Source organism: Nannospalax galili, unplaced genomic scaffold, assembly GCF_000622305.1.
Source record: "Nannospalax galili isolate Female #2095 unplaced genomic scaffold, S.galili_v1.0 scaffold281, whole genome shotgun sequence".
Taxonomy (NCBI): domain Eukaryota; kingdom Metazoa; phylum Chordata; class Mammalia; order Rodentia; family Spalacidae; genus Nannospalax; species Nannospalax galili.
Genome location: NW_008349068.1, coordinates 7,859,171 through 7,867,434, shown reverse-complemented (window position 1 = coordinate 7,867,434; position 8,264 = coordinate 7,859,171).

Below are 8,264 nucleotides of genomic sequence, written 5' to 3'. Positions count from 1 at the left end.
TTGTCAATATTCCTTTGGATAAGATTGGGGTCTGCTGTTCATTTTCCCAGTTCTATGCTGGGTTACTATCTGGGAATCCCTTTGGACACTCTGGCAACAACTCAAAAGAAGGTATCGCCTGTCTGGCATTGTTGCTTGTTATGTAGCCTTTAGCTATACACATGGACTCTTATGAAATTATACTGGCCCCTTTAATCTTTGGTTATACTTTCCTTTTGGGTGTTTAAGGCCATACATCTGGCCCAGATAAACCAATTTACTGTCACTTTTAAGGTCATTTGAGGATCTGTTCCTCAGGGTTCAAATGGGCTTGGGAGGAGCCCCTGGCTCCTTTCTTTTACCAGTTCCACCTATATGAAGATAAGTCAAAGGTCCTGCTCAACCATGGCTGGCTTCACTTGGAAGCATGGAGGAAATGATTCCTCTGTGTTGACCCTCCTCTTTGTAGACTAGACATTGGTTCAAGTTTATCTCGTGGGGTCTCCTCGGCCTCCTTGATCAGAGGACAGGTGACCCACCACAATTACAGGACATTTTGAGAGATGCTCATAGTCCCCTGGAACTAGTCAACCTAGGAGGGCAAGGAGCAAAAACTGTCCTTTATGTCCCTCTGACCAAATTATTATAGGCCTCAAAGTATGTCTGTTAAACATCCAAGAAGGTTAGTTCCACCAGTCTAGTACTTTTAAATACGGTATGTTATGTAGATAAATCTTGGGCAAAGACCAATTGTTCTCAGATAAACCAAGCCTAGACATATATTTCTTGATCTGTTGTGTATAATTTGTCAGTAGGTTGTTGGAGTAATATGGTTCCCGCTGGTTTTTAAAACTAGCTAGGCATTATTTATCTCTCACATTGTCTCACCCTCCATCATGGTTTCCCCAATTAAGTAGCCTCCATTTCCCCTCTTTCTCCCTTAATAATACCCTTCTCCTATGGTCCTACCTCTCTTGAGCTCCTTCTTTCCCTTTATCCCCGAGGTTCCTTGTATACCCTTCCCTCCCTCTCTCGCATGAAATAATCCAATTTTTATCCATATCTCCCTTATTAAGGCTTGTTTCCTACTGTTCCTTTTCAGGTTCTTTCTTTTCCTTTACTTCCCTGGTTCCTTTCCATTATCCTGGTTCTTGTAGTTCTGTCTGGATACATACTCACTTATCAGGGTCTGGTTCTAGGATCCACATAGAAGGGAGAACATGCGTCGATTTTTTTCTGAGACTGTGTTTTCACTTAGTATAACAGTTTCTAGTTCTATCCATTTACTGCAAATTTCATGATTTCATCTTTTTTTACTGCTGAGTAAAACTCCATCATATAAATGAACCAAATTTTCATCATCCACTCGTCAATTGAGGGACACTTAGGATGCTTCCATCTCTTAGCTATTGTGAAAAGAGCAGCAACAAACGTGGATGTACAAGTGTCTCTGCAACAGGATGAGTTCTTTGGGATATGCCAAGGAGTGGTATAACTGGGTCAAATGGTAGGTTCATTTGTAGTTTTTTAAGAGTTCTCCATACTGCTTTCCATAGGGGTTGAACCAGTTTGCAGCCCCACCAGCAGTGGATAAGTGTTCCCCTGTCCCCACATCCTCTACAACATTTGGTATCATTTGTTCTCTTGATCTTAGCCAGTCTGACTGGGGTAAGATGAAATCTTAGAGTGGTTTTAGTTTGCATTTCCCTAGTTATTAGTGATGCTGAACATCACTAATAGCAATCTTTACTTCTTTTGAGAAATATCTGTTCAGCTCCTTAGCCCATCTTTTAATTGGGTTGCTTCTTGTCTTGATTCTCTGTTTTTTGAGTTCGTTATATATTCTGGATATTAAGCCTCCATCGGATGTGTCGCTGGTGAGGATGTTCTCCCGTTCTGTGGGTTTTCTGTTCACTTCCCTGGTTGCCTCCTTTGATGTACAGAAGCTTTTTAATTTAATGTGGTCCCATTTATTAATTCTTGCCCTTGTTTCCTGAGCAATTGATGTCCAGTTTAGAAAATCCTTTCCTACATCTATGTCTGTTAGGTTTTTCCCAATTTTTTCTTCTAACAGTTTCAGAGTTCCAAGCTTTACATTGAGGTCTTTGATCCATTTGGAACTGACTTTTGTGCAGGGTGAAAGATAGGGGTTTAGTTTCATTCTTCTACAGGTGGAGATCCATTTTTTTCCAGCACCACTTGCTGAACATGCTATCTTTCCTCCATTGAATGTTCTTGGGCCCTTTGTCAAATATCAAGTGGCTGAAATTGCATTTACTCATATTGGATCTTCATTTTTGTTCCATTGATCTATGAGTCTATTTTTGTGCCAGTACCATTTTGTTTTTATGACTATAGCTCTGTAATACAGTGTAAAATCTGGTATAGTATTCCCCCCGGGATTGCTCTTAGTGCTCAGGGTTGCTTTGGCTATCCGAGGTCTTTTGTGCTTCCATGTGAATCTTAGGATGGTTTTTTCCAATTCTGTGAAAAATTTCATGGGGATTTTGATTGGCATTACATTGAATCTATAAGTGACTTTTAGTGCGATGGTCATTTTCGCAATTGTTGGGAGCTATTATTATTATTATGGGCACAGCCATTGCTGCATTAGGCTGTGGCAGCTTGCCTTGACTTAAGCATTGGAGAAAGAATGCTTCCACCCTGGGAGTTTCCCTGCTCTCTGCTTCTGTGGTCTGAGTTGACAGGCTATGCTTCCCTGATTAATTGGCAGTCTTGGAAACATAACTAAAGAGTTCTGTTTCAGTTTATGGGCACTGGAGTTTCTCAGCACGGTTAGCTTGATTTCTATATAGAAATAATGAATTATAGTAGTTGTTAAGAGTAATCACAAACAGTACACCTTATATCTAAGATATTATAAATATTATGTAGCTGAATCTTGGGTACTGTAAACGTCATGTGAGTTTCGGTTGGTGAAGTAATGCATTCTTGGTGGTAACATGATGTATCCTTAGTTATTCCATGGTTACTCCAGATCTGATTCCTATATAAGCTTGCTTTAGTTCACAATAAACATGCACTGGTACACAAGACTCTGTATCTCCTTCATCTTGATTTCTATCCATCGGGGTCCCCAAGCCCTTCAGGCTTGGACTGTGGTCACTGCACTCTGACAGATGGTACCCAAACAGGGACCCCCGACATTGCACCCGGAGGAGGAGTTTAGGGTAGAGTTGCAATTTAAGTAAGTATAATGGAACAAGGTGAGTTTACTTTTGTTTCTTTAGTTCATCATACTCTCCATAGTAATGGAGTACAAGTTTCTAGAAGGTAGATAGATAATTGTGTGCAAATAGTTGTAAAGTTTAATTCATGGTTTCCTGATACAGGAACTTTGGATTTAAAAGTCTGGGGAAGAGTCAGAATAAATGTGGAAAAGGCATTTCAGACAGGAGAAACAATACCGCTTGATTTTTGGTCTGTGTGGGCACTTTTTGGAACAGTTATTAATTATGGTTCAAAGAGTTTGTTTCCATCTCAGGTGTTTTGTTCTTCTAGTGAAGTGGTTAATCTTTATGATATTCCCAAGGAGTTAAAACATAAAGTTGCTGAGGAGATTCAAAGAGTTATTTATTCAGTCTTTTGAGTCTTTTTTCGATATTCTTACTAAGAAAGAGCCTTTAGTTTCTCTTTGCTCAGCTCCAAGTTCTGAGAGTTCCACAAAATTATTGGCACAAGCATTTGACTCTGGATCTGACTCCAAAATTGCCAGGTCAAAAGCTGCATTTCCAGTAACTCAACATCCTCCTGTCAATGGAATTGAAGTTTCTATGAATCCTCAAAAAGAACTGAAATTGAAGCTAAAATGTTTCCGTTGTGGTACTGAAGGACATTTTAAAAAGCAGTGCCCTAATGTGCCACTCCAAACACTAGGAAAATGCCCCTGCTGTCGCCATGACGTGCCTTGGGCTCGAGACTGTAGATCTAAGACAGATATTGATGGAAATCTTATAATAACTATTAAACCTAGGCTTGTGTCTTGACCACCATATTTGGGATGGGAGCTGGAGCCTTCCTCAGGGCCCCTCATAGACGATCAGGGGCAACTGTCTGTCTGTTTCCTCAACCTTATAGTGTAGCTGCAGATCTTTCATCAGCCATAACTGTAACTATAGCACCCTCTAATGTTTTCTTATAGACTGCCTATGCTACAATGTCATGAATAGATTAAAAGTAGAGTATTATGATGTTGTCTCTTTGCATTTTCTTTTAGGTGCTATTGTTTTCTGTGTTTCTTATTTCTCTGATGAGACAGCATATATATCCACAATTGGCACAAAATTAGATTAGAAGATGTAGGGATGATAAATGACTTTCAGAAGCTTTTAAGGGATATTAATTGGCTTCGTCCTGTGCTTGGTATTCCTACTTATAAGTTACATAATTTATTTCAAAATCTTCAGGATGATCCTGCTCTTAATAGTCCTAGAGTATTAACACAATTAGCAAAACAAGAGGTTAATTATGAACAAATAATTATCCACATTATTTATATTTCTTTACCCCAAAATCATTTTCAGTTCCTGCTTGCACAGCCTGATGCATTACATACAGCCTTGGTAGGATTTGTAGGATAAATGCATTATAATAAACCTGCTTGAATCCAAGAGTAATTGATGCAGATTTTGAAGGTGAAATTCAAATTTTAATTGCTACCAATAGTTCATATCCTATTACTATAGTTGACAAAATTGCTCAGTTGATATTTCCTCCTTTTATACCCATTGGACCATCTTCCCAAAATAGAATTGGAGGATTTGGAAGTACTACTCCTATTTCTGTTAATTGGGCTAATTTTAAAATTCAAGATAGATCTTTTAAAGGTCTGGTTGATACTGGATCAGATATTACCATTGTTAAAAAGGATGACTGGCCATCTAATTGGACTACTTAAATTATGAAATGTGATATTATAGGAGTTGGAGTTAAGCCAGTATCCACAATTAATGTTAGTGTAAAATATAAAACTATTTCTATTGTTAATGGATAAATCACTGTTGTTAAGCTTTAGATGTTAGAACTTCCAGTAAATATTATAGGTAGAGATATATTAGAACACTGGGGAGCTTATTTAGTAGTTCCATAATTTTACTGCATAATTTTACTGTCTTTACATAAAAATGATTGTCAAAGATTTGCTTTTTGCTTTTGTTTTTTCTTTATTTTATGATTGGTTTACAAAAGCCTCAAAATTCAATAGTTAAATTGTCATGTGCTGTTTAAGCTCACTGAAATGCTGACTCTGGAGATGGGATTGGCCCTTCTGCTTCAGACTCAAGCTTATTATCTCAAAAATATGTTTTCTAAAATTTTTCCAGGTTCAGACTGGCCCCCTGATCCTGTGAAAAGAAAAGGAAAACAGTAAAACAGCCTAGGTATATGAGGCACTGTACAATTAAAAAACAGCAAAGATGTGAACTTTAGTTGGTGATTCTTTAATAATGATACATATTCTTGTCAAAAATGTAAAATATATGCTGTTGTAGATTATGCTTGGCTTGCTTCTGCTATATGCTACTTGTCCCAGGAAGCAGTCCAAAGGAGGCTGCTCTGATTGCAGCCCAAAGGAGGCTGAGATAACTGCAGCCCAAAGGAGGTTGCGAAAACTACAGTCCAAAGGAGGCTGTCACCAATGTCTCTTATCATAGTTTAAGTTGGCCAGCTGGTTCCAGTTGCTTTAACTAATGTCATATATCTCTCTTCTAAAATATACTTTTCTGTTACTTAATAGTATTGAAGTATTTGGATAGTTATAGTGTTTGCATGTTTCCATATTTCAAGTTTGTTTATGTTTCCATAGATACTTGTTCTAAGATTGTTATTCTAAGTTTGTTTATGTTACTTTGGATACTTGTTTTACATTTGTTAGGGTTACTCCTTTATTTGGAGAAACCACTAGCCATAGTATTAAACATTTGTTAGCTTGCTTTGTTGTTATGGAAATTTTAACTTCTATTAAAACAAATAATGCTCCTGCTTATACTAGCAGACTGTTTAGAGAGTTTCTGAAGTAGAGTACAGTCTTCTAGGGTAAGCTATATTACAATGTACTTATATAAATATTAATATACATGTTAAAAAATTAAAAAGATGGAATTATACACCAGATCATAGAAATTTAGAACTTTAGAGTATAAGATTAGTTATTATTCAGAGATTTTGTCTATTATTAGTATTTATGATTATGTTATGATTGTTTATTATAAGATTTTGTTTTTAAGATTTTGTTTTTAAGATTTTATTAGATTTTATTAATCAATTATTATTCATTTAGATTTTATTAGATTTTATTAATCAGTTATTATTCATTTATATATCAGTTATTATTCATATACATATAAGATTTTGTTGATTATTAATTTAGAACTTTTATTTAGAACTTCTATGAGATCTTGGATTTGAGATTTTATATATTATTATTGATCTGAGATTCTGTTTAATTCTTTTTATTACTAACTTGATTAGATTTTATTTCTTATGAATTTTTTAGATTTTGTTTATTATTAATTTTTAAATTCACCCCAAGGTAAAGTTTTTATCTCCTGCAGATAAGCATTTTTTACAGGAATCATCACTCTCACCTGACTCAGTGAATGTCTGGATTTAGCCAGAAGGATTCCAAGATTGGGTACTAGGAAAGCTACTAACACCAGGCAGGCAAAGGGTATGATTTTGTTTCTATAGAAAAAGTCATTTTCTGGCATCCCAGCCACTGGATCCGTTTGTGGATGCTGACCAGTGAGGACAGCAGTACTGCATAAGAAAGATCAAGAGATACCGCTCCAAGCTATGACGGCTTTATTGCCTACCAGTAAACGGCATTATTTAAAAAAAAAAAAAAGCTATCATTTCCTACTTTGGGTAGGTAATGAATCAATCAGGAAAGGGACTTACTCTGGAAAATCCGTTCTTAGACATGTGTACTCTGATTACTTGCACTTCTGCTGTTGAAACTGAGGTAATATATTGGACTCATGTACCTAATCCCCCTCTTCTTCATCCTTATACTTAGCCTATTAATATGGTTACTAGTTTTCCTATGAATGTATTGTCACCCCCTTATGGAATCAGTCAGCCAAATTTTCCTTATGAAGAAGGAACTGTTTTTAATTATACTCAATTTGTGTCTTCTGATATTATGTGCTTTGGAGCTCCTCCTTGTTATACTATAAGACAGCAAAGTTGGATTGTTCCAGAAGGTAGATGGAGTAATCATACTTGGATTGATTTAGGAAGTTGGTTAGAAAAATGTAAGGATTATAAGGAGTTTGCCTCATAGTGTAATCAAAAAAATATTGTTCCTATGAAAGATAAGTTTAATGCTGCTAATCCTATAGTTTGGGTAGATGGAGGAATAGCTAATCCTCAACCTCAAATGAGAATAGGACAAACATTATATTCTCCTCAATTACATATTTGGAAATTGTTAGCCGCTCTTAAGCCTGTAGAAATCTTTGATGGTACTTTTGCTACTACTTATGATAAAGTATTTTATGATTTTACTAAAGTTAAAAATTACAATGTTACTGCTTGTGTGCACTTTCCTTTAGTGGTATTGTAATGATTGGACACATAGTTGTATAAGAAATGAATTTAACTTGTTAAATTGTCATTTATATACTTGTCTTAATAATTCTATAGCTTTTAATGCATCTTTTGAATCAGTCATGATTTTAACTCAATGAAATTCTTTATGGATTCCTGTGAAAATGCATCGTTCCTGGGAAAGCAGTCCTGTTCAAGGACTAATTCTGAGATTTTTCAAAAGACTGCTACGGTGAGGCAAACACGTGATTGGACTGATTATTGCTACTGTTTTGGGACTCATCACTTTTGCTGCTATGGACTACGCTGGTGTGGCACTTCAGAAATTTGTTCAAACACAAGACTTTGTTGAACGTTGGCATGCTGATTCTCATAAACTTTGGATACATCAGACTAAAATTAATTCATGATTTCAAGAAGAAATTGTTGCTTTTCAAGGGGACTTCATTGATTGGAAAGTAATTTGATGAAATCACAAAAAAAAACTGTGTGATTTGGTTGGGAAATAAGTTATTACAATTACAAAAAACTATACAATCCATTTGCTAAACATGCTGTCTTTCCTCCAGTTAATATTCTTGGCCCCTTTGTCAAATATCAGGTGGCTAAAATTGCAATTACTCAGATTTGTATTACTCATAAATTTAATGGTTCTGTTTATGAATGGAAAAATATAGAATTGTATATTCTAGGCAAAATGGATAATGTAACTTTTT